Source organism: Sminthopsis crassicaudata, chromosome 4, assembly GCF_048593235.1.
Source record: "Sminthopsis crassicaudata isolate SCR6 chromosome 4, ASM4859323v1, whole genome shotgun sequence".
Taxonomy (NCBI): domain Eukaryota; kingdom Metazoa; phylum Chordata; class Mammalia; order Dasyuromorphia; family Dasyuridae; genus Sminthopsis; species Sminthopsis crassicaudata.
The window spans coordinates 456,035,489-456,063,027 of NC_133620.1; the positions used below are offsets into that span (position 1 = coordinate 456,035,489).

The 27,539-nt window shown below is 42.7% G+C and overlaps 1 long non-coding RNA gene across 3 annotated transcripts in view; it reads left to right on the forward strand.

The window, feature by feature from the left end:
• Positions 1-14,568, forward strand: part of LOC141540182 (uncharacterized) — a 43,801-nt gene extending 29,233 nt beyond the window's left edge. The window contains exons 2-3 of one of the 3 annotated variants that reach the window (XR_012481475.1): positions 13,268-13,407; positions 13,828-14,568. This is a non-coding gene — a long non-coding RNA (uncharacterized LOC141540182). Of the gene's footprint in view, positions 1-13,267; positions 13,408-13,576; positions 13,636-13,825 lie in introns of those variants that run through there. The other 2 variants (XR_012481476.1, XR_012481474.1) reach the window with 2 other exon arrangements.
• The last annotated feature ends 12,971 nt before the right edge of the window (positions 14,569-27,539 follow it).

Genomic DNA, 27,539 nt, shown 5'->3' on the forward strand with positions numbered 1-27,539 from the left:
AGATGGCTCTGGATTGGAACAGCTCACATTTCCTTTGTGCTACTGTGATTTTGCTTTGCTAATGGAATACAGCATCTTCTCTGATGAGAGGATGTCATGCTTGGTGGTCCTGTGCCAGCATCTCCCTGTTTCATGATTGATACTAAAATTCTTCAGAGAGACAAGTTGTGGGGGCTTGTGGGAGATCATGGCAAAAGCTGGTTGTCCAAAGAAGTCCAAAAGCATTATATGCCAGTTTCATGATGGGTTCTGGATGAAGGATGATATTTTCACTCTTTCCCAGTCACCACTGGAGTGAGGCAGGTCTGTGTGCTTTTAGTATAATGTTTTATGAAGTTCAGCAAGAACAAAAATGGCATCAAGATCAGCTACCACAACTATGAAAAAGCTACAAAACAGGACCAAAATGGAAGGAGAGTTGATATGTGACTTTTTGTGTGCAATCATTCAATGCAGCCTCTGAGTCCAAGATGCAACAGAATATGGATCAATCAGCTGCTTGTTCTAAGTTCAGTCTGATAATCAACACCAAGGAAGCCAGCACCATGCCATCCATCATTGGAGAAATTTTGAATGCGGTGGGTAAGTTCACTTACTTTGGCAGCGTATTTTCCTGGAGTGTGCCATAGATGATAAGATTGATGCACATTTTGCCAGAGCTAGGTCAGTATTTGGGAAGCTCCAAATAAAGAGTGAAAGAGAAAAGGTATTAAGGCTGCCTACCACCCTAAATCATTATGCTACCCCATTGTGGTATACCTAGATATAATGTCTGGGCTAACTCTTTGGAGGGCCTCAGGATCAGTCAGAGTCAGGATCAGTCAGAGTCCTTGGTCTTTAGAAGGAGAAGTGAAGGAGGCAGGCAAGTTGCCAAAGGACTCATCAAAGATGAATCCTGGACTCTGGAGTCTGAAGCCTGAAGTCCTCTCTCCTCAGTGTGCTGCAGAGAGTTTCTGACCCTCTTCCCTCAGCCCTCCAACCTCATCACAACACATTCAGCAAATGCCAATCGTGAGGAGAGCCAGCACATTATCATGTTTTTATAGAACCATTATCACACCTTGAGTAGGTAATTAGCCTTAAGTACTCTGCTGTCTTAGATTCAAATACACCTTTTCAGAGTTCCAGCCCTCTACACCTGGGAAACCTGGATAATTTAACATCTTCATGCCAGAAAACTGAACTGTTTCCACTTGAATTGTCTTGGGAAGGTTCTGAAGATCAACTAGTAAGGTAAAGTACTAGACACTGTGAAGTATTCATATTCTTACTTCAGAGAGCACAACACAGGTGGGCCGGCCATTTTGTTGAATGCTGAATGTATATTGGTCTAAAATACCATTGAAGAACTCATACAAGGTAAGCATTCACATGGTGGTCAGAAAAGTGGTAGAAAGATACTCAAGGTCTCTCTGAAGAATTTTGGAATTAATTGTGAGATTTTCTATACTAGTCCATATGTGAAAGCTGGGCTGTGGGCACTAGGGAGATAGAGCAACCAAAGAAGTAGTCTCCGCCCTTCTCGTCTATCATTGTGACCAGTTCCTGACTAATGGGGAGGGCAGAATGAGGGAAGTGGTGGGGGAGGCTTGTTAAATGATTCAGGGAGATTTTGGAAGAGCTCAGGAGGAAACTGAATCTCTGAGAAAAGATCAGCCCAATGTCACAGTATATATGATATGGCCATATAGCTTAGAGACCATCTATTCCAATCTCCTCATTTTAAAGAAGACAAAACAGATCCAAAGAGGTCATGTGGATTCTCTATTGTCACAGTTAGTAAAAGGGATCCCAGTAGGGTCAGGATACTTAGGATTTACTCTTAAGTTGGAACGGACCTCAGAGACCATCTAGTGTGCTCTCATTTTACAGATAAGAAAAGTGAATCCCAGGCACCCAAAGTAATTTGTTCAAGGTCCCACAGATAGGATGATAATCTTAGGGTGTAAGAGATTTCAGAGGCTACCCAGTGCAATTCCTTTACCATCCAAATGGCGAAACAGACCTAGGAAAGTTAAGGGATTTATCCAGGTCACAGAGTTCATACCAGAGGTGATAGTTGAACCCAAGTCCTCACGGTATTCTTTCCAGATTCTTTAATTATCTGTCTCTTTAATCATTATCTTCAGATCAATGTTACGCAAGGCTGGGGACCTGGAATCATAGGCTAATGGAATTCTGAACATCCTACTTCTTCATTTCTTTGGAAGATGAAACCGAAGCCCAGAGAAAGGAGATGACTCCCTTGTTTAAATTCACAGGTAGTTAGAGGCAGGATTATTTATGTCCACTGTGCCCTGTTGCTTTTAATTTTGGTTATTTGTGCTTATCTGATCCCTTCTGTTAATATGGAAGTTCCTTGAATGAAGGGACTGTGACTTAATTATATTCATGTCTCCAGCACCGTGGACAGTGCCTTGCATAGAGTAAATGCTTAATCAATGTACTTAACCTCCATCCCTAAGATCTTAGGCAATTCACAACCTCTCTTCTGTGCTTCAATTTGCCTATCTGTAAAATTAAAAGGGGTGGATTAGAGGAGGTCTGAGGTCCTCTGCCAGTCTCTATGGTCTAGTGATCTTAGAAATGGAACTGAATTGAATCTTTAATAGAAGGTGGTAGAAAGCTTGCCATTAGGAGGTCCATTTGCAGTTTGCAGAACAGAAGACCAAACTAGTCCCAAAGGGGTGTGATTAGAAGGTTCCCAAGAAGACCACACCACAAAGATATTCCATCCATCATATTTTTTCTCTGAGGCAATTGGGGATAAGCTAGAACATGTTAAGTGTCTGAGAGGAAATTTGAACTTGGGTCCTCCTGACTTCAGGGCTGGTGATCTATCCACTGCACCACCTAGCTGCCTCTCCCATCCATCCTGTTTCAAAACCATGAATTTACACTATGTGTGTTAGATACCAAACTTAGATACTATGGATACGAACAAAAAGGCCTGACCTTAAGAGACTTACAGTCTAGTGGAGAACAAGTTGGAAAAGAACAAAAATTCACAAAATACAAGACAATATATGAGAAGAGCCACAAGAAAGGAATAAATAATATTAAGCCATATTTCTATAGTGCTTCAAAATGCTTTCCTTAACAATGACTCTTGTAGATAAGCTCATTGTTCTCATTTTATATATAAGGAGACTGACACCCACAAAGAGAATGCAATTTGCTCAGTTACACAATTAATAAGCATTCAAGGCAGGATATGAAATCAGTTCTTTTGATTCCAGGTTCAATGTTATCTCCATCATACTATGCTGCCTCATCAAAAAAAAAAATTAATGCTCTGGGAGCCTTGTGTTACTGGATTCACAGCCTAGAGAACTGAGTTTGGATCTCAAGAGATTTGAGTTTGAATCTTAGCTCTGCCACTTAATTAGTTATGTGACCATAGACAAGTAACTTTGTCTCTCTGCACCTCAGTTTTCTCATCTGTTAAGTGGGGATAATTATACTACCTAGCTAGTTGGTGAAGTGGGTAGAGCACTGGGCTTGTAATAAGACTTATCTTCATGAGTTCAAATTCAGCCTCAGACACTTGGCAACTGTATGACTCTGGTCAAATCACTTATTCCTGTTTAACTCAGTTTCTTCATTTGTAAAATGAGCTGGAGAAGGAAATGACAGTGTCTTTGCCAAAAAAAACACTCCAGATGGGATCATGGAAAATCCTTTCAGTCCTTTCCTGAAAGCACTAAACAATAACTCCTAAGAGTGTTGTGAGGAAAGTACTTTGTAAATCACATCATCATCATCATCATCATCATCATCATCATCATCATCATCATCATCATCTCCCACCCAAGTTCAGTTCCCTTAGTTCAGCAGTGATCTCTTCCCTAAAAGTCTATTTGAAAATTTAAACCCTAAACAAAAGGATGAATGGCAAGGGAGAGAAAACATCGAAATCCCTCACATATCAGCATTTTTCTTTTTATATAATGTTTATTATAAACCTATTAGGTTTATAGCTCAACAAAAACACCTAAATAACTCAAAGTAAGCAATTAAAGACTAACAAAATCATTAACACTTTTATAGTTGGCTAAAAGGAAAATTTACACACATAAACAATTTTGCTAAGGCATGTTTATGCCTTATGTTTGCATTTGCTTTCAGGTTAAGTAAAAAAACAAAACAAAACAAAACAAAAAAACTTGTTCTATATTTGTTATCTTGTTAGCCTGAGTTTTTGCAAGGGAAAGTGTTCTTTGAAAGAAATATGTACATCAAATTCTGATATTTTCAGGGAGAAACCTGGGTGGGGACAGTCTCCAAAGGATTTCTCAGAGGCACTCCAGGTAAATTTGGTCTGTGTCATTAGGGATCATGAAGTTCAAATGACACATTGATTATATTTTAGAGACCCACCTGATATAGCCGAAGATGTTTTTTATTTAAGCTGCTGACATTAGCATTTCATATTGGGATAGACCCTCCTTCCCAAACTGTAAGCAAGGGTTATACATGCTATGTAAAAATGATATAGCAGAATAGTGGAAACCTGGCTTTGGAATGAAGGAGACCTCTAACTTCTTCTAACTGCATGACCATGGACAGTTACCTAATCTCTTAGTGACTTGCTCAGTTCTCTACGGTTATTCTAAGGCATTGACTATCTGTATTGATTAAGAAAGTTTCCAAGTATTGCACATATTTAACCTATCTCAGATTACTTGCTGTCTTGGGAAGGGGAGAGTTGCGAGAGGGAGGGAGAAAAAATTTGGAACACAAATTCTTACAAAAATGAATGTTGAAAACACTTTTTACGTGTATTTGGAAAAATAAAATACTATTGAGAGAAAGAGAAATCACAGGTCTGAACCAAAAGAAAATTATAGTAATTTATATGTATACGTACACATATGTGTTTACATGTGTTTTAAGAAAACAATTGTAATATTTCATTTTCTCATTTGTTCTGTTTCCTTAATCTGGAATACAAGGATCTTGGTTCAGTTCTCAGCTCTTAATGTTTATTAATCTGTGGAATCTTAGGTCTTACTTCTTGCCTCTGAGCCTTTATTTCCCCATCTAGAAAACGAGGACATTTGACTTGATGGTTTCTGCCTCCCTGCTGGCTCTAAATTCCTTGATCCTCTGACCTCTTCTGGTTTCTCTTCCATCTAAGTACTTAGCAGATTTTATTGTTCAGTGTATACCAGGTAGATTTTTCTCCAGAGCAACAGTGAATACATAGATGTGTGGGGTTTTAGGCAAAGCCAGCATGAACAGAGGAGTGTTCAGAGGATCATAGAGTTAGAGCCAGAAGATATCTTAGAGTTCAGTTAATCCAATCTCTCATTTTATAGATGGGCAAGTTGAGGCCCAAAGAAGTTAGATGACTTGTCGAAAGTTGTACAGCTAGTTCAGTGTTACAGGAAGGATTTGAACCCTAATATTCAGTGGGTTTCTAAGAGGAGGCACTTGAGTGTCTATTCCTGAATCACCCCCTAAGGGGAAGACCAAATTCTCTATCTTTATCCTCTGATTTTCTACCTCACCAAATGATACCAACCCCAATCAAGAGCTTCTGCCTAAGGGAATACAGGTAGGGTGCTGCTGTCCTTTCCTCCCCCTCTCCCAGCATGGTAACCTGGTTACTCCCTGAGTTTGGACAAAAATATGCTTTGAAGCACATCTTTGCCCCTTCTGAGGATGCCAGGTGGGGAGGAGTGGCAAGGAGGCATCCTGGTCTAAGGGAGTCATTATAGGTACATGAATGGGAAATGGGAAGGGCCAGATGAGAGCTCAAGGAGGCTTATAGATTTAGGGCTGGAAAGAGCATTTCTTTTGGTCGTATCTATATTTATGTCTGTGTAGAGAATTCCTGGTGTTAAACACTTGCCACTGAGGCACACAAATTACAGGGACTTCTATCTAAACGAGAACACCTCCCTCCCTGAAATCTCTGCTTATGATTCCTAATTCTGTTCTCTGGAGCAAAACAGGGCAAGTTAGCTCTGGTACTTCTTCCACTTGAATCAACCAATGACCAAATGTTTCTTAAATTCTTATGATGTGCTACATACTGGTGATACAAAGAAAGCAACAGCCAACCTTTAAACATTTGAAAGTCACTATCATGTTACTGTAGTGCAGCAGAAAGCTTTGGTATCAAAGGACCTGAGTTCAAATCCTATCTCTGGTACAACCTGTATGACATTGGCCAAGTTACTTAACATCTCTGGGATATTTATATCTGTAAATACAGGAGGTTAGACTAGAGGATTCTGGGGATCTTCTCCAATTCTCGTTCTGTGACTTGTATTCAAATACCAGCTCTGATACTACCTGAGTTTTCTTGGCACTTAACCTCTCTTGATCTCAGTTTCCTCCTTTGTAAAGTGAAGTGGACGCTGTGGCTACTCTGGTTCCTTTTAGATTTATGTTTCTCTTAAGTCTTCTCTTTTTCAAGTTAATCATCCACAGTTTTTTCATTTGTTCTTTGGAAAACATCAATTCAACTGGCTTCAACTACCAGGCATGTGCCTGGAAGGCTATTTGTTAATTGAGTCTTTGTAAAGTATATGCTAGCACATGAGGGGAGCTGCTTATTTATAGGATTCCTGTGGTGAATCCTGTTTAAAAGCCAAGAATCCTTCTGCCCTCTCCCCCAACTGACTTTTTTCCTTTAGATCCAGATTTCAGTATATTAGGTCAACCCTCTCTCTCTAGCTATATGAGTCTATATTGATAGCAACAGTTATCCCTTCTACAACTTTTCCCATCACAATTTTGACATGTCGACATATCAGCATGAGAAATTAAACAAAAGTTTTGGGGGGAGTTTTGCAGAAGCTGCAAATGACATGCGAAGGCCAGCAAATGACACAGAAAATGTTTTAAAACTCAGAAAAGCACTAAATATATGTATTTGTATTGTAAACAAATTGTATACGTCAATATTGTATATTGTATAATATCAATATATTTTATCCTTTATTTCCATAATAATTCATACTTCTATAGTATGAAGGTAAGGCCAAAAATTTTTATGCTGGTGGTGTTCCCCAATCCCTGAGATATGGAAGGGATAATTGTATATTTATCTCTATTTATCTATCAGTCTATCTATCTATCTATCTATCTGTCTACCCATCTGTCTATCCTATCTATCATCTATCTATCTAACCATCTATCTATCATTTATCTATCATATATCCTTCCATCTGTCTCCCCTATCTATCATCTACCTACCTCCTTACCTATCTACCTGTCTCTCTAGCTAGTCTATCATCTATCTATCATCTATTCATCCGTCTATCCTACCGTCATCTATCTATCCATCCATCCAATCTATCATCTATTTATCTATCTACCCATCTATCTATTCTCTCTATCATCTATCCATCCATCTGTCTATCCTATCTAACATCTATCCATCTATCTATCTTTATGAATATATGTTGCCCTAAATATTGGGGCATTCTTGCAAAACTCTCATTTGTAAATTGTATCACCTCTTCACACCCTAACTGCCCCCACTGCAGGCTGGTGAGCTCTTTTTCCACCCCAGCCAAACCTCTGGCCTGTTCCCTGTAAGAAGGGAGGTTATTCTTTTTAGCTTTCCTAGCCCTCTATGAGGTCCCATAGTTGACAATAATAGGGAGAATAGAAAGAAGGAAAATGAATTCAAGGATTGTAGTGAATACATTCAGAATTTTCAATTAGAGGACTTGACTCTGAAACTCAGTTCTTTGTTAAATCAGTCCCTCCCTCTCTCTCAGCCTCAGTTTTCTCTTTTGCATAATAAGGAGGTTGCATTAGATTCTCTCTTCCTAGATACAAAGAGAAATTCCATTCCAAACAAATGTTGAGAGTATAAAATATTTGGGAATCCATCTACCAAAGAAAAGTCAGGAATTATATGAGAAAAATTACAAAACACTTGCCACAAAAATAAAATCAGATTTAAATAATTGGAAAGACATTCAGTGCTCTTGGATAGGCCGAGCGAATATAATAAAGATGACAATACTCCCCAAACTAATCTATTTATTTAGTGCTATACCAATCAGACTCCCAAGAAACTATTTTAATGACCTAGAAAAAATAACAACAAAATTCATATGGAAGAATAAAAGGTCAAGAATTGCAAGGGAACTAATGAAAAAAAACTCAGAGGAAGGTGGTCTAAGTGTACCTGATCTAAAGCTATATTATATAGCAGCAGTCACCAAAACCATTTGGTATTGGCTAAGAAATAGACCGGTAGATCAGTGGAACAGATTAGATACAAAGGACAAAAAAGGGTACATCTATAGCAATCTAATCTTTGACAAACCCAAAGATTCCAACATTAAGGATAAAAATTCATTATTCGGAAAAAACTGTTGGGAAAACTGGAAATTAGTATGGCAGAAATTAGATATGGATCCACACTTAACACCATATACCAAGATAAGATCAAAATGGGTCCATGATTTAGGCATAAAGAGGGAGATAATAAATAGATTAGAGGAACAGAGGATAATCTACCTCTCAGACTTGTGGAGGAGGAAGGAATTTATGACCAGAGGAGAACTAGAGATCATTATTGATCACAAAATAGAAGATTTTGATTACATCAAACTAAAAAGTTTCTGTACAAATAATACTAATGCAAACAAGATTAGAAGGGAAGTAACAAATTGGGAAAATATTTTTAAAAACAAAGGTTCTGACAAAGGTCTCATTTCCAAAATATATAGAGAACTGACCCTAATTTATAAGAAACCGAACCATTCTCCAATTGATAAATGGTCAAAGGATATGAACAGACAATTCTCAGAGGAAGAAATTGAAACTATATCCACTCACATGAAAGAGTGTTCCAAATCACTACTGATCAGAGAAATGCAAATTAAGACCACTCTGAGATACCACTACACACCTGTCAGATTGGCTAAGATGACAGGAACAAATAATGACAAATGTTGGAGGGGATGTGGGGAAACTGGGACACTAATACATTGCTGGTGGAGTTGTGAAAGAATCCAGCCATTCTGGAGAGCAATCTGGAATTATGCCCAAAAAGTTATCAAACTGTGCATACCCTTTGACCCAGCAGCGCTACTACTGGGATTATATCCCAAAGAAATACTAAAGAGCAGAAAGAGACATATATGTGCCAAAATGTTTGTGGCAGCTCTTTTTGTTGTAGCTAGAAACTGGAGGATGAATGGATGTCCATCAGTTGGAGAATGGTTGGGTAAATTGTGGTATATGAAGGTTATGGAATATTATTGCTCGGTAAGAAATGACCAGCAGGAGGAATACAGAGAGGCCTGGAGAGACTTAAATCAACTGATGCTGAGTGAAATGAGCAGAACCAGAAGATCACTGTACACTTCAACAACAATACTGTATGAGGATGTATCCTGATGGAAGTGGAAATCTTCAACATAAAGAAGATCCAACTCACTTCCAGTTGATCAATGATGGACAGAGGTAGCTGCACCCAGAGAAGAAACACTGGGAGGGGAATGAAAATTGTTAGCACTACAATCTGTCTGCCCAGGTTGCATGTACCTTCGGATTCTAATGTTTATTGTGCAACAAGAAAATGCTATTCGCACACATGTATTGTACCTAGACTGTATTGTAACACATGTAAAATGTATGGTATTGCCTGTCGTCGGGGGGAGGGAATAGAGGGAGGGGGGGTAAATTGGAAGGATGAATACAAGGGATAATATTATAAAATATATATATATATATATAATAAAAAAAAATAATCATAAAAAATAAAAAAATAAAAAAAAAAAAAAAAAAAAAAAAAAAGATTCTCTCTTCCTGTTCTAATAAGAGAAGATGAGAAATTAGAGTGAGGAGGGACTAAGGGAAAAGAGTCATTAAGCAAGGAACTTAATGAGCCCCTTCCTGGTCCCCCTGACTCGCCTCATTGGTAGCGTATTTCCATAGCATGGCTTCTGCTCTGACCTCTACCTCTCTACCGAGGCTGTCCCCCTTCCCTGCATTGGTACAGGCCCCTTGTCTTCATTACTGCGCCATACCTTGAATTGTCTTTTGTCAAGAAGAGAAAGCTGTCCTTCCTGCTCTCCTTTCCTCCAGTTAGCCTGGAAACTCTTGAGGGCACAGGCTAGATCTGTTTTTTGAACATACCACAGCGGAACTCAGCAGAATGATCAGGAAATACAGACTGTGGCACATTCTTACTGAATGATCACATTTCAACCCAGATCCTCCAGTAAGGCTTCCACGAACAACAGCAAACCAAGCACTGTGCACTGCGTGTATTCATGATTTGGGATGTCAGTGTGGGTCTTGATATTTAAGTATAGATGTTTGTCTGAGTGTGTATGTTCTGTGTTCAGTCATGCCTAACTCTTTGTGACCCCATTTGGAATTTTCTTGGTAAAGATGCTGTAGTGATTCACCATTTCCTTCTCCAGCTCATTTCATAGATGAGGAAACTGAGCCAAACAGGGTGAAGTGATTTGCCCAGCGTCACACAGCAAATAAGTGTCTAAAGCTGGATTTGAACTCATGAAGATGAACCTTCCTGATTCCAAACTCAATGATCTATCCACTTCACCATCTAGCTGCACTATCATATCTTTGGGGGGGGGAGAGAGAAGGGGGGGGGGGAGAGAGAGAGAGAGAGAGAGAGAGAGAGAGAGAGAGAGAGAGAGAGAGAGAGAGAGGAAGAAAGAAAAAGTAAGAAAGAAAGAAGGAAGGAAAAAGAGAGAGAAGAAAAAGAGAAAAAGAAGAAAAAAAAGAAAGATAAGTATATGTGTACATAGTAAATTAAGCAGCAAGCATTGTGCTGGGCACTGGGAATATAAAAACAAAAATTAAGCAATTCCTGACCTCAAGTAGTTTATATTCTATGGGAGGAGATAATCTAAACACAGATACACATGTTTGTATATGCAAAGTAAATCTTTTTTTTCTGGGGGCAAGACATTAATAGCTGGGAGGAGGTTTCAAGCAAGGTCTCATTCAGGAGATGAACTTTAAATTTTTAAGTTGAACTTTTAAAAATACTTGAGGAATCCAACAGGTGAAGGTGAGAAGAAAGCACATCCCAAGGATGGGGAATGGCGGATGGCAGACGGAACAGTCCAAAGGCTAGTTCGAGTGGACTATAGAGTGAGTGAAGGGGAATAGGATGTAATAAGGCTAGAAAGAGAAATTGGAATAAGGTTTTGAAGTGCTTTCAATGCTAGGCAAAGAATCTTGAGCCTGATTCTAGAGGCCATAAGGAGCCACTGAAGCTTATTGATTAGGGGAACAACGCAGTCAGACCTGTGCTTTAGCAATATCACTTGGGCAGCTGTGTGAAGAATCGATTGGAGCAGGCAGATATGAGGTAGGGATGATGAGAGTTAGGTAATTGGTACTAGATGAAATTAGGGTTTAATTGACATCTAGTGGCAGGTTCAGGGTACAGGGAGTCAAATAGAGCTCCCCTATAGCCCCTTTGGATTTGGCACAAGGATAGAGAGTTAAATAAAGTCCCCTGTAAAGGAATTTACAGACCCAAAAACCTAGATTTAAAAAAGAGGTTTATTTGGGGTTTGGAAGTAAGGGTAAAGGTAGAAAGATGCCATGGGGCCAGGAACCCTGACATGGCGGGCATAAGGATGCCATGTTTGGGGCTCCTGCAAAGAGTGGGCTCCAGGGTTCCCCTTTTTATAATGGGGGCTTTTGGAAATCATGAGGGTGGGTGGAGTCCCATGTTGGCTTCTGGCTTGAGCTTCAGCCAGGGTTAGAATTAGAATGGAATTCAATGGGTTTTTGGATAAGGAGGAAGCTGTCTGTGGGGGTTGGGGAAACCTGAGGAGATCATTAGAATGGGGGCTGGGACAGCCCAAGTTAGCTCAGATCCGGTTGGGGCTGGGAAAGCCCAGATATCTCCCATTGGGATTCATGGGGGCTGGGAATTAGAAAGCAATCTTTAACCCATATCAGGGAGACCAATTAAGAGTTAGTAGAATAGTCCAGGGAATGAGGGTCTGAACAGGAGGGCGATTCCTTATTCTTTGAGTGAGGAGAAGGGAATGGATTCAAAAGCTGTGTGGACACAGAATCCACAAGACTTGTCAATTAATAGGTTCCATGGGAGAGTGAAGAGTGTGGAAAGACTATGAATAACACCATGTATATGTGCTTGCCAGTATGTGTCCATGTGCCTGTGAGTCTGTATCAGCATGTTTGGAGGCATGGTGGAAGTTTCTACTTGTAGGTAATTGTATACAGGTGTTGTACTTGAAGGGGGTTATGCCCAAAGGTGTATGTGTGAGAGAGTGTGTGTGTGTGTGAGTGTGTGAGTGTGTGTCTGTGTTGTATGTGAATGTGTGTGTATACACTTGTAAAATGCATGATGGATAATACCGGTGGGTATGGTGGGTGGGAGTGTTGGAAAGTGTGGTGCTTTTGAAAGTTTGTGTACCTATAGATGTAAGTACCCACAAATGTGGTATGCTATCGGAGTGTTCATCAACTAGCATTTGTAAAGTCCATCTCCACCCCCCCCCCCCGCCGCCTCCATTTCTCCCCCCCCCCCCCCCATGGGCTAGGCACTGTGCCACGTGCTGAAGATACAAAGGCAAAAACCAGTTCCTTCTCTCATGGACCTCAGGCTAATGAGAATAACATGCAATCACTTACATACAGACAAAATACAGACAGGATATAACCAAGAGAGTGATGGTACTAGTGTTAAGGGGGACTGGGAAAAGCTTCTTGCTGAAGGTAGGAGCCGTAGGTGTTTACCTGTGGGTATGTGTGTACTCCTGCTACGACTTGACTTCGGAGATAAAACACCTACCCCAGCTCCTGCCAAGCTGATGTTTCCAAACAATCAAAGCCTTTCCCATTTGGCCTCTCCCACTAGCTCACTGAGTAGCCCAGCTGTCGGCAGCCTCCACAGCAGGACCTGAACTGGCTCCAGACGAGCTACGGTGGCTGTCCCTCTCTTCTCAGGAAGGAGATATGGGTCACAAATGATGCTGGCAGACAGTCTAATGTTCCATGAGGAGGGGGGAAGGGATGGGAAAGGGGACAAATGGAGTGTCCATGTGCAGTTAACTCAGGAAATCCTAATCCACTCTAAGAGCAGGGACCAGGGAGGTGCCAACATATCAGATTAGAAATTCAGTCCTGGGGCCTGACTCTCCCTTTCAGGGCTTCATGCCCTCGGGTGGCAGGAAATTAAGGTTGGGAAGCATCTGTTCTGTGTGCTACTGGATCCTTCTCCCACCTCACCCCCCTGGATTCCTAGGTTTTTCTCTTTCTGCTTTTTTCTCAGATGGCAAGTCCAGAAGTCACCTGACTTTGTCTACTGTGGAACTGCTGGCACAGCCCTGACCTCCTGACCTCTGCAAACAAGATCATCCTTATCTCAGCTCCCAGTCCAGTCTCACTCCTTGGGACAGACTCATTTTGTAAGTTGACTTTGAGAAGGGGGAATTATACTTTTTCAAAGCAGATACCCCCTAAGAGTAAAGCTATAGCTAGAAAATAAGTGTTTATCAATAATAGATATTCTGACCTGGAAGAGGGTTCAAGAGATGGTAATGGTCTTCAAATAGGGTTGGCGTTACCCTCTACTTTACAGATGCCGCCAAAGCGCATCACCTGCCCAAGGTCATACATCTAGGAAGCAGAAGACAGGGCCCAGGTATTCCCTTCCTTGTTTGCATGCACTTACATAGATGGGAGTTACTTTTCTCTCTTTCTACTTCTAATATCATCTATTTGATCTTATTTGGAAGGTTCTTAAGTATGGATTCCCTTGACTCTATTCTTTCTAAACCTCCATCTTCCTTCCCCCATTTACCAGCCTCAATTCTGATTTTTCCAACAGAGAAAAAAAAAAAAAGATTGAAGAGAAGAATCTGGTGTGCACATCTTGGAGCAGGACACTGGAGGACAAGAACTCCTAGAACCCTTTTTAGCACCCTCATCATGACATCTATTACCCAAGATACTCCCATGTAGGAAGTATATAGCCTCTATAGATTCATTGGGTTTTTCAATTTCTCATTTTACAAGGGAGGAAACTGAGGTCCAGAGAAGGGACACACACTGGGCGTGACTTCAGATATTTTTGTTAAATTCCTGCTCTGCTGCTGACAACTTGGGTGATCTGTGGAACTCAGCATATAGCCCTGTCTCTTTGACTTGGTAGGTACTTAATAAATGTTTGTGACATTGAATTGAATCAGCCCCTTGGAATCCCAGTTTTGTCATCTGTAAAATGAAAGCGGTGGGACTATATAACTTTTACAGTCCCTTCCAGCTCAAATTTGACCATCTTATGATGCTCCTATGACTTGCCCCAAGTGCTTTTCCCAGCATACTCTGCTGAAACATAAGAGATACCATACCCTAGGTTATATGGTTCAGAAGAGGAGTTAGGAAGCCTGTATTCTAGGGCCTAACTTATTGGACAAGCTTAGGCAAGTCATTTATCTTATTTGTGTCTCTGTGTCATCAGATATGAAATGGGGCGAATAGTATCTGATGGACCAATCTCATGGACGTCTCAAGTTGAAAAGTTCAAAGGGTGAAATAAATGTAAAATGGTTTTGAATGTTATTGTCATTTCTATGGAAGCAAACATTTGGTTTGGAAGTTTGGAATATAAAGTGATGCTCCTTTGCCTTATGCATAAATATAGCTGATGAAGAAATCTGGGAGAAGCCCGAGATCAATGTAGATTGCTATGCTTGGGTTTAAACATTCAATGGCACAAGTACAAGTTGAAAGAAATGTATCTAGGCAATAGTTTCTCTGAAAACATCCTATGGATTTTAGTGAACAATATTAATAGTGTATGTTAGCAGCAGGCGGGGGCGGGGAGGGGGGAGAAAGCTATTTTTAAGAACAGAGTATCCAGGACCGCACTTTATGTGGCCCTGGTCAGAACTCTCAAATATTGTATATGTAGATATCACATTCTAGAAAGGAGACTTACAAGCTAACCTGGTTCCAGAGGAGGATGATGGCACTGGAGACTATGCCATAAAAAAGAATTCATACAGATGCTTAGTCTGGAGAAGGGGAAAAAACCCTAAACCTTAAGGGGAACATGATGGCTGGTTCCAAATGTTTCCCATTCTACAGGAGAGGAATTGCACTTGTTCTGTGTGTCTCCCCAGAGGCCAAAACTAGGAATAATGGAGAGAAGTTACAGAAGGGGAGATTTAGATCTGCCTTTAGGAAAAGCTTCCTGAAACTTGAAGCCATCCAAAAGTGGAGGGTCCTGCTTTAGGAGATAATGAGCTCCCCCTAAGTGGAAATCTTGGAGCAGAAGCTGGAAAAGCAGGTTGTAAATTGCCAAGGGACAGCAGAGACTAGATGACCCATTCCGAGTTGGTTATGCTCCGCAGGGGAAGGGATACTGTGGTTTCCAGGCTGACTCCAGCTGTTCATTGAAGCCTTTTACTGGGCTCCATCATTCCCCTTCTGTCAGCTTTCTCCCCCAAGGGTAATCAGTCACAATCTGATGGGGAAGGGAGGGGGTGAAAAGAAGGGAAAAGCTCTGAGTACCGCAAGCAAGTGCTGCTCTCCCAGCCCTCTGTCTCCAGTGGGATTTTCTAACACTGTGAACGATCCTGCTCAGAAGAAAGACCCATTTTCAAAGAAAGCAGGTACTGAACGAGGGGAATTTCTTTGGATTTGTCTGCAAGGCGGAAAGACCAGCAGATCCCTCTGTCACCCCAATACCCTCGCCTGGAAGTCTTCGTCCAAACGGACGTGCTTCCCCCCCTCTTTCCCAAGTCCACGTCCCCCAGATCTTTGCTCTCTTGCTTACAGAACTCCAGCCCTGAGCCGCAAAGTGGGGAGGTGGGCTCAGGAAGTGCGGAGGGGCCGGAAGAAAGATCGTTACCCCCTACTGGACGCGAAACTCCTCGAAGGCAGGGACCGTGTCTCAGTTATCCGTGTTTGCCCGGTACCTAGCCCAGTGCCTTGTACAGGGGAGATACTTCGTGGATTTTTGTTTAATTGAGTCCTGGGGGAACGGGGGAATCCCTCGACAGTCATTTCTCCTGATCTGGTCTGATTTTGCTGGGCATGGGAACACCCGTGGGAAGGGGCGAAGAGGAGAAAGGCAGGGGGGTGGGGGAGGGATAATGGAAGGACGAAGAATAGAGAAGGGAGGGGGAAGGGAGGAGGGCAAGGGAAGGAAGGTAGAGGGGGAAGTGTGGGAAAAGGGGACAGAAGTCTCGCTCTGGGCACCCTTGGACTCCCTCACCCATCTCCACCTTGGTTCCCGCGAAGGACGCCGGGCAGCAGGAGCCGGGGGCCGGGGGCCAGGCCGTGGCGGACAACTTCTGAGGGCAGCGGAACTGAGGCGCTCTCCCTTCTTAGTGTTTGGGCCCCTCCAGCCCTGTTTCCAACCTTCCCAGGAGGCAGGCGCAGTGTCTGGCTCGGTTCCCCTTCACCTCGCCAGCCCCCCTCCCCCCTGCCCCGCCTCCGCTCCGCTCCCCACTCCTCCCGTCCTCACCTTCGCGACCCGAGGGAGCGGCGGGTCCGGCCGGCCGAGGAGAACCGCGGCTGGGGCTGGCCAGGCTGGGGCGGGGGGCGCCTCTCCTCTAACCCGCTCAGATGCTCCTCGGCCTCTGTGGCGCCGGCTCGGGCTGCGGCTCCATCAGCTGCGCGGGCGGGAGGTGCCCGGGCTGGCCGGCTTCGATCTCCGGGGGGGCTCGGAGGCGGGGGGCCGGGGAGAAGGAGGGGTGCTCCGGGGCATCAAGGGGGGGCTTCTGGGCGGGATCAAGGCGTAAACACCGAGCAACGTGACCGGAACTGGCGAGAGATCGGAGGGAGGGCAGAAGAGAAGGAGGAGGAGGAAGAGGAGGAGGGGTGATGGGGAGAGACGAAGAAGAGGAGGGGGAGGGGACCAGGACCTGGGATAGACCGTGAGAGGGCGGGGAGGAGACTGGGGGCGGGGAGGGGCTGATGCTGACTGCGCCCGAGCCTGATGCGGGGTACAAGGTTAAGCGAAGGGATGGGGGGCGAGGGGGTGGTGCAGCAAGGCGAATTGAGGGAGTCACAGTCACTGGAGAACAGAGCAGCAGAAGGGAGCTGGGTGGGCGAGGGAATAGGAGGCCTCCGGGAGAGATGTGGGAGGAGTGGGGGTTGGGTGGGGGAAGCTAGGGAGGACTTCTTTAGGTCACTGAGATAGTAAAAGGAAGGGAATGGGCGGGGGGCGGGGGAGGAGTCCCAGTTTCGGGACCTGGGCTGGGAGCGAGTACCCAACTGTGCCGGTGTCTGTCGGCACCACGGACAGCTCTCCAGAGCGCTGGCTCCCCGCCCCCCTCCCCTCCCTCCCGGTGCCCGGCCCTGCTTCCAGGCCCAGGCCCTGTCCTTGGGCTTCTCTAGCGGCCGAGGAAGAAGTTCCAGAAGTAAAGTCCGGCTCACAGGCAATGGGCAGAGTTGATTTCAAAACATTCACTTAATAAATATTTCATGACAGTCCACTGAGAATCAATCTGCGGCAGGAACATTATGGGGCATAGAATTCTGCCTGGTGTCATTCAATTCAATATAGTATAAGATGGACTAAATTAGACAACTTTTAAAAAACTTTTATTTATTATTATTATACTTTTTTTTTTATCTTGACTTACACGAAAATGTTTTTACATACACATATAAACCTATGTCATTGCTTGCCTCCTGGGGGGGGGGGGGGAGAGGAGGAGAGGAAGGCAAAGAATTTGGAACTCAAAATTTGAAAAAAAAAAAAAAAGTTAAAATTGTTTTTACATGTAATTGAGAAAAATAAAATATTAAATAAGATTTTGAAAAAAGAAAAAAAAATTCAACAAACTCTCATCAATGTATGAGGCAAGTATTGTGCCTTGCATAAATTCTGTGGAATCAAAGACAAAAATTTAAAGTCTTCATGTTGCTTTCCTCTTGGGTTTAGGACAAAATACATGATATTTTGAGAAGGAAGAGAAAGATGTGACTCCTCCAGAAGGAAAGGCCCAAGGTCTGGTTCCTCTTTAGCCTATACCAGATTAAACCATTCTTCTAGATCAGTTCCTAGAGGAAATTCCCCCTCTGCCTGCTCATCTTGACCTTCACTGTGATCAAGTGCCATCTCTAAGAGAGAGCCTTTGGCCACCCCTGGAAATGACACATCTGTGTGGGAGGAACAATTACTAACTGAGTGAACCCTCTGAAAAAATGGCAGCTTGTTTTTGATGCTTTCCCCCATCCTCCTTGAAAAGATCTTTTATCTTATCCCTTTTCATCCTGATAACTCTCTTTTGGAGTATTTACTTTTTTTTTTTCTTAATAGTATTTCATTTTTCCAAATAAATGTAAAAATAGTTTTCAACATTCATTTTTTAAAAACTTTGTATTCCAAACTTTCCTCCCTCCCTCCCTTACCTCCCCCTTACCTCCCCCTTCCCCGAGAGAGCAACCATGGGTCTATCACAGTTGATAATGACATTACAGTTGATAATATCACAGTTGATAATAACGTAACTTTTGTTTTTACTGTATACAATGTTTTCTTGGTTCTGCTCACTTCATTCAGCATTAGTTGATATACGTCTTTTCAGGCTTTTCTGAAATCAGCTTGCTCATCATTTCTTGTATTCCATTATATTTATATACCATTATTTATTCAGTCATTCCCCAAATGATGGTCATCCACTCAAAATTCCAGTTCTTAGCCACAGCAAAAAGAGCCGCTACAAATATTTTTGCATTTGTGGGTCCTTTTCCCTCTTTTATGATCTCTTTGGGATACAGACTCAGTAGTGCTGGATCAAAGGGTATGCAGTTTTATAGCCCTTTCTTTGGGCATAGTTCTAAATTGCTCTCCAAAATGGTTGGATTATTTTACAATTTCAGATTATGTTCTTTTAATGGGGTACTGTGGAACATGCAAATCTTCAAGACTCAAAAGAATATGCAATAATTGTGAAATGCCAGGTGGTAGATTAACCACTACTCTGAACAGGAGCCCCTGAACAGAGCTCCCTAAATGTATTGAACTGAAGTTGTGCCTTCTACAAATTACAGGGAAAGACAATCCTGGCCAGTGAAAGAAGGACAGAGAAATCCTCCTTTGGAGGAACCCACCAAGGACATCAGCCTCTTATGAGACTAATCTGCTCCCACATACTTGGCTCCAGAGCGGGATTTCTCTGCTGATTGTCATTCACCAATATTCTTCTAACTCTTTCCACCAAGATTTGAATTTTGTTTAGTGTCTCTAGCAATAGAAATTAGAGCCCTCTGAGATATCCGTTCTGTTATGGACCATGCCTAAGTGAAAGGGCAGATCAATTACCTGAGAGCCTCCAAAGCTGTGAATCATAACACTTGAAGGAGTTGCAAAGCAGCCTTTGCTGACACAGCTGTTGCTTGTGGACTGGGAATGAAATAAATTGGAGGCAGAGGGAAGAGGAGAGAGGTCAAACAATGCAACAGCCTCTCAGTGGACACATCAGAGACCAGTAATTGCCTCTCAGTCTCCTTGCATCATCATCTTCATTATCATCCTCCTCTTACATAAAGAGATCCATTCTACAGGTCTGAGTTAGACCTCCAGCAGCCACTGGCTGGTGGTTCCTGTATCACGACACCATTCTCTTTGTGGACAACAGGATCCATTTCCATGAAGGAAAAGGGCAAGTAAAACTAAGAGTTGAAGTTTGTGATCATGGGATGATAGAACCAAACTCTTTTCTAAAATCAGTCTCAAGGGAAAGTCATTAAAGTCATATTCTAATCAGAAAATATTAGAGCTGGGAAGTATCTTAGATATCATTTAGACCAAGCTTCCATTGTATGAAGAATGAAGCTGAGGTCCAAACAGATAAAATTACTTGAACAAATTCACAAAGGTAACCAGTGACAAAGTATGGATTAGAATCAGGCTTCCAGACTCACCATTCAGCACTTTTTTGGGACTTCATTTATGTGACTAGAAATGAAATGGGTGGCTTTTAATTTCTGCAAGGGGATTTGTGTATTTGGATATAGAAAGTGGTGTCTGAAGGGTATGGGAGAATGGAGACCAGGTGATAGTTCTCAGGGGAAGAAGTCTTAACTGTCAGTTTATAAACCAGATCATCTCTTAAGATTTTGGATTAGAAATTTTGACTTTATTGATTGAACTCAACAAGGAGAAAGAGTTCAAATTAGAATTATGTTTGGTGAAAGATGTTTTTAAAATTAATTAATTTTTAATACACATTGCTTTATAAATCATGTTGGGAGTAAAAAAATTAGAACAAAAGGGAAAAGCCATGGGAGAAAAAAAAAACAGAAAAAAGAAGTGAATATAGCATGTGTTGATCTTTTTCTGGATGCAGATGGCATTTTCTATCCAAAGTCTATTGGGATTGTCTTGGAGAAAGAGTTCGTTATATAAATATTTGCAGATATTTTCATTTTTCTTTTTTCTTATCCTTTTATTATCATTCTTAAGTGGATCTTGGCTCTCAAACAAGTTGGTGATCTGACTATATACAGACAACTGATTCAAGACTGTCTCCTACAAAAATAACTAGTCATTACCTGGCTATTGAAATATAATCAAGTTCATTTTGAGAGGCTATTTGTCATATATTGTGCTTACTGATCATTTTTTTATTATAGCTTTTTATTTACAAGATATATGCATGGGTGATTTTTCAGCATTGACAATTGCCAAACCTTTTGTTCCAATTTTTCCCTTCCTTCCCTCCCCCTCCCCCACGTGGCAGATTGACCAATATATGTTAAAGTATAAGTTAAATACAACATATGTATACATGTCCATACAGTTATTTTGCTGTTCCAAAAGAATCAGACTTTGAAATAGCATACAATTAGACTGTGAAGGAAATAAAAAATGCAGGTGGACAAAAATAGAGGGATTGGGAATTCTATATACTCATTTCCCAGAGTTCTCTAGCTGAGTATAGCTGGTTCTCTTCATTATTGAATAAATGGAACTGATTTGGTTTATCTCATTGTTGAAGATGGCCACATCCATCAGAATTGATTATCATATAGTATTGTTATTGAAGTATAATGAGATCCTGGTCCTGCTCATTTCACTCAGCATCAGTTCATGTAAGTCTCTCCAGGCCTTTTGAGATCATCCTGTTGGTCGTTTCTTACAGAACAATACTATTCATATACCACAATTTATTCAGCCATTCTCCAAATGATGGGCATCCCCTCAGTTTCTAGTTTCTGGCCACTACAAAGAGGGCTGCCACAAACATTCTTGCACATGTGGGTCCCTTTCCCTTCTTTAAGATCTCTTTGGGATACAAGCCCAGTAGAAATACTGCTGGATCAAAGGGTATGCACAATTTGATAACTTTTTGAGCATAGTTTCAAATAGCTCTCCAGAATGGCTGGATGTATTCACATTTCCATCAACAATGCATCAGTGTCCCAGTTTTCCCACATTCCCTCCAACATTGCGCATTATCTTTCCCTGTCATTCTAGCCAATCTGAAAGGTGTGTAGTATTATCTCAGAGTTGTCTTAATTTACATTTCTCTAGTTAATAATGACTTGGAGCATCTTTTCATATAGCTAGAAATAGTTTCAATTTCTGAGAATTGTCTGTTCATATCCTTTGACCACATCAGGGTGATTTTTAAGAAGGGCATTCCTCACAACAGAGGGGATGGAAATCTATCCCTGTCTTTTCATCTTGTGATACTTTTGTCTACGATATCCATCATGTTTACTCTTAGGTCTTCTCTGAGGGTTTATGAAAAGATACAATGTCCTGGAAGCTTTCCTCAAGGCCTTTTTGTATATTGTAAATATTCGTGGAACACTTAAATTGTCTATCTAAATCAGAGGTTCTCAAACTACAGCCCTTGGGCCAGATGTGGCCTCTGAGGACATTTATGCGGCCAGCTGGGTTATGGCAAATGGGCTGAGGGGCGGAGACAGAGTGTGAGCTTTTGTTTTTACTACAGTCTGGCCCTCCACCAGTCTGAGGGACAGTGAACTGGCCCCCTATTTAAAAAGTTTGAGGACCACTGGTCTATTCTTTACTTCCCCCACCCTCCATGACTGATCTCCTCTTTCCTTTTCTAACCATACACTTTATATTCCTCCTAACACTTCTTATGATTAAATGATCACCGGAAATAAGCTGTATTTGTACCTCTCACATTTTTTTTTCTCCATTTCTGTTTGGGTCAGTGAAATAGACAGTCTTTGGCTACTTCAGAGTTTACAAAGCACTTTTATCACAGCAGCCTGGTGAGGAAAGTGGTAAGAGTTGATTTTGACCATTTCACAGAGGAGCAAACAGAAATGTCTTGTGTTTTCCTATGTTCTTTCCAGTTTCTCTTTCCTTGTAATAAAAAGGAAGGAAAGGGGCATTTTTTGAAGTTCTTCCTATGGGCTGGGCATAAATGTTGGGATGCAAATTCAAGAAAAAAAAAAAAAGCTTTGCTTTCAAGTAGCTTACATTCTAATGGGAGATGACAATACACACAAGGAAGGCAAAAGTCTGGGCCAAGGCTACAGCAAAAGATGCAATGTAATCTTTGTTGATGCAGCCCGTCATCCTTTCCCCCTCATAATCTTAGGTCACCCAATCTAAGGCACATCTGAATGTCTGAAGTTTGTTGGGTAATTTACATCATCCTTTGGAAAACTTCCAGCAAGGCTCTGATTTCGGGTAAATTATTACCCCAATATTACGGGAAAGAAAATTGAAACTCACAGAAGACCCAAGTCACAGGATCACAGATTTCCCGCGGGAATGGACTTTCAAGTCATCGAAGGCTCACCTAAACTTATGCAAGAGGCTGAGTGGGAGTGAAAAATTCAAACCCAGACTCTCTGATTCCAACCTCTATGCTCTTGCCATTGCACCACACTGCCTGCTCAATGTAGCCGGAGAGGTTCGGAGAGGTGTTTGCCTAATCCGGAGTCACACAACATGTCAGCAAAGTTTCAGAAATAGAATTTGGAGCTAAATCGTACATTAGGGATAATCTAGTCCAGTTCTCGAACTTAAAAAAAAAAGAAAGAAAGAAAAAAGGAAGCTCCTCCAAAGAGCTTTTATGTGTGATGCCTATCAATATTTATTTATAATAAAAATGAAAATGTCTTGGTGGTATTATGAAAAATAGTTTTGATTTCTCGGGACCTCGGGTCCTCTGATCACACTTTGAGAATTGATGATCTGGACCAATTAGTTCATTTTTCCAGAGGAGAAAACTCCTTTGAGTGGCTTGGCCAAGGTCACGGAGGTACCCCTCCCCCCAGCCCCCTCCTCAACTCCAAACTTCTAATACACTGCACTAGGGGGGCAGCCCTTTTGTAGTTTTTAGATCTCGGAGAAGGAAGAAAAAAGGAACGCAGAATGGGGGAGGCTGGCCGAGGCCCCCTGCAGAAATGACCAAAAGTAGGCCCCACTCCTGGGAGACGGCCCTGGACTACGGGGACCCAAAGCCTCCCTCCGGGCTTTCCCGGACTTCGGGGGCTGTTTGTAAATTGAGAAGGTTGGGAGTTTATGACACTACTGCGGGTGGGGCGGAGCGCTGCTCCATCCGCACGCCCCATGCGACCAGCGGGGGGAGGGGGAGTTGCGGGGGTATCCTGGGAACTCTCCCCTCCCCAGTGGGCTCCCCAAACTCGGACTCCGGGGGAGCAGCGGCCTAAGCCGAGGCTCGAGGTGTAGAGGGGTGCAGAGAGGGCCTAGCCAGGGTCCCCACTTTCCGCCCCGCCCTCTCCCTCCCCCACCCCCCACCCCCATCAGTCCTGCCCGGGATCCCTTACGAGAGCGCTCTCGGCCCTCTCCTTATCCTGCCGCAGTCTGAGCCGCCGCCGCCGCCGCCTCCAGCTGGCCCCGGCCCGGACAGGGGTGGGAGGAGGAGGGAGGAGGCGCCCAGAGGGGCCAGGCGGGGGCCCGAGGCATGGCGGGCCGCAGGGAGCCCGGGGAGAAGCGCTGGGAGCTGGTGCGCTGGTGAGTGGGGAGGGTGGGGCGTGTGAAGGGCGAGCGCAGAGGCGCGGGGGAGGTGGCGGCAGCTGGAGCAGGGGGCAGGAGGCTCGGGACGCCGGCGGCAGGCTCCCTGCCTTGCCACGGCTTGGCCAAGAAGATGCTCCCTGGGAAGGGGGGAGGCTGGGAAAGTGAAGGGCAGAGCGCCCCGAAGGCTTCCTCCTCTCCGGCCCAAACTCAAACTTTCCCAACCAGGAGATGCTTTAGTTAGATTCAGGGTTTCAGGAAGCTGCGGCCTGGACTTTGTTCTCCTGCCCCCTTCTCCCCACCTTCCCTGCCCATAGCCACAGACCACCTCCCCCGAGCCCTGCACCCGCCTTCTCTCCCCCGTGCCCTTTGGACAAAGTTGGTCCCCACATCCCCAGAGCGCCTCTCTCCATTCTGCTACTGCCTCTGTGCGTCCTCACCAACTGTGTGTCGGGGTAGAGCGCAGGGCCAAGCCCAGATAAGAGTCCCGAATTTCTTTCCAAATTCCATTTCCTTTTTCATTATAAGAAGTGAAGGAACGTTCTGACCAACCCAGCTCATCTTCCCTCCTCATCCTCGTTCTACTTTCCCCACCTGATCTGTGGAGGTCACTCTCCCTCCGGCTCCTATCTCCATCCCTCCCTTTGATAGGTGATGTCAGGGTTCATAGCCTGAGCCCATGTCTGCTCCTGACTCCCAGAGGTCAGTTCAAGGGGAGGCCCTGCTCTCAGTCATCTCCTTCCTCACATTCTCAGCACTTGTTCCCAACACTTTAGGCATTAGGTGAGTTGATGGAGTGGGTGGGGTTGGAGCTGGAGAGCCCTTCATCCTGAGAATGAGGGTAGAGATCTCCCTTGGGGTGGGAAGAAGAAGGCTGATGACTTGGAGAAAATACTTCCAAATCTTTCCTTTAGTAGAGTTCTTATGGAAGAGACTTCCCAAGGAGGGTAGAGTGGGGAAATGATTTTTTTTTCTTTTCTTTTTAAAAAAATTTTATAATTATAATTTTTTTGACAGTATATATGCATGAGTAATTTTTAAAAATAACATTATCCCTTGTATTCGTTTTTCCAAATTTTCCCCTCCCTCCCTCTACTCCCTCCCCTAGATGATAGGCAATCCCATACATTTTACATGTGTTGCAGTATAACCTAGATACAATATATGTGTGTAAATCCAATTTTCTTGTTGCACGGTAAGAATTGGATTCCGAAGGTATAAGTAACCTGGGTAGATAGACAGTAGTGCTAACAATTTATATTCACTTTCCAGTGTTCCTTCTCTGGGTGTAGTTGTTTCTGTCCATCATTGATCAAGTGGAAGTGAGTTAGATCTTCTTTATGTTGAAGATATGAGTGGGGAAATGATGAGTGATCCTGTCGGAAAGGAGGGTTAGGGCAGTTAGGACCCTCCCCCCCACCCCCTTCACTTCAGGCTGTGACATCTCCTTGGGCCCGAGGCTGGGAAATCAGAGTCAGTCTGAGGTATCAGGTTACTGGTCCAGCAGTAGCTCAGGGAAGAATCCAGCCTCATTGGTTTCAAGGGGAACTTGTCATCTTCTATGCAGTTACTTCGAATTGACAATTTTTTATCTATCTATCTATCTATCTATCTATCTATCTATCTATCTATCTATCTATCTATCCATTCATTTATTTATCTATCTATCTATTTATTTATTTATTTATCTATCTATTTATCTATTTATTTAGGCAATTTGATTTTATTCTCTTTCTTTCTTTCTTTCTTTTTTTGAATTGACAATTTTAAATGACAGCGAAATAGTTTTCTGTTAGGATTATAGATCTGAGTTGGAACAGAGCTCAGAAGTTATCCAGCCCAACTTCTGCATTTTACAGATGAGATAACTGAGACCCACGAGATTAAAAGATTTGCTGAGAGCCCTACAATGGGCATCTGGATGGCACTGTAGTGCAGAGGGCTAGGTCTGGAGTACAGAAGACTCAACTTTCTGAGTTCAAAACTGGTCTCAGACATTTACTAGCTCTGTGATCCTGGGCAAGTCACTTTAGCATGCTTGCCTCAGTTTCCTCATCTGTAAAATGAGCTGGAGAAGAAAGTGACAAACCACTCCAGGATCTTTGCCAAGACAATCCCAAATGGAGTCAGGAAGAGTTAGACAGAACTGAAAAATGACCTTCATCACAGGTCTAATCCCTATCCCTAATTGTTCATTTTCCTATATCTACAAATGATTAACCTTTTTCTAGTGGTCCTTCTGGCCCCAACATTTCTCTTTAATTGGACTGAACTCTTGCTTCCTTGTTTAAAAGGATACAAAACTCATAAATTAGCAAACAATAGGTACACCCTTTCTTTCTCTCCACTCCTGGCAGGACTGAACCTGGCTTCTGGGCAATTTCCAATCAGTTAATCAACAAGCATTTATTAAGCTCCTACTATGTCCCACTGCTCAGAATGCAAGACAACAAACAAACAAATAAAAACAAATAATGATTCCTGCTCTTGAGGAGCATTATATTAAAGAAGGGTGTGCCTGGGTAGTATATATATATTTTTTTTACCCTGAGCCTGATCTTTTCCTTGTCTCTATTGGACTTAAAGTCAAGAAGAAATGGGTTCAAATTCCACCTCAAAAACTAGAGGTATGATGTTGGTCAAGTCCTCTCTGAATCTCAGTTTCTATAAAATCCATAAAATGAGGTAATTTTCCTCTAAGATATTTTCTGACTCTCAATGTAGGATTCTGAGTCTAGCTCACATATGAGGCAACATGGTGCCTTGGAAAGAATTCTGGACTGGAACTCAGGGGACTTGGATTTTATTCCTCCTTTTCTGTGTCTTTGGTCAAGACTCTCTCCTTTTCTTTTTTTGCTGAGGCAGTTGAAGTTAAGTGCCCAGGGTCACACAGCAAGGAAATGTTAAGTGTCCAAGGTCAAATTTGAACTCAGGTCCTCCTGACTTCTGGGCTGGTGCTCTATCCACCAACTAGCTGCACCTCCCTCTTTTTTTTCTAGGCCTCAGTTGCTCTCTCTCCAAAATGAAACAGTTGGAGTAGAAGGCTTTTATAGTCTTTTTCCAGGGCTAACTTCTGTGATTCCATTCCCGGTTTGCTTATGATATGTCAACATATCAAAGATTTGTGATTTCTTAGAAATAGGGAATTCCTTCACCAATCACCTAGCTATACATTAATTGACAGTAGATAAATCCAAAAAAGTTACTCAGCTAGAGAGATTACAAGACTTGTTCACAAATCATACAATTAGTGTCAGACAGAGGCAGGATTTGAACCCAGATTTTCTGGATTCCTGATCCAGTGCTTTATTCATTATCTCATCTGTCTTTTCAGGAATGAGGGTGAACTGGATCTGTGATTTCATTGGTATGATTCTAGATGAGGAAGATCCTGTACCAAAGCAGGTCCACACTTCATGATCTTAAAGAGTTCTCTGTAGCACTAAGAGGTTAAATGACCTGCCCAGAATCACACATCCATTAAGTGTGAGAGGCTAACCTGATTCTGGGGCCAGCTCTCCAATGACTACATCATACTGTTTCCAAGTAAGGAATATTTCAAAGACATAGGTAGAATGATTTAGAGAGAGAAAAGAGCAGAAAATAAGAAACA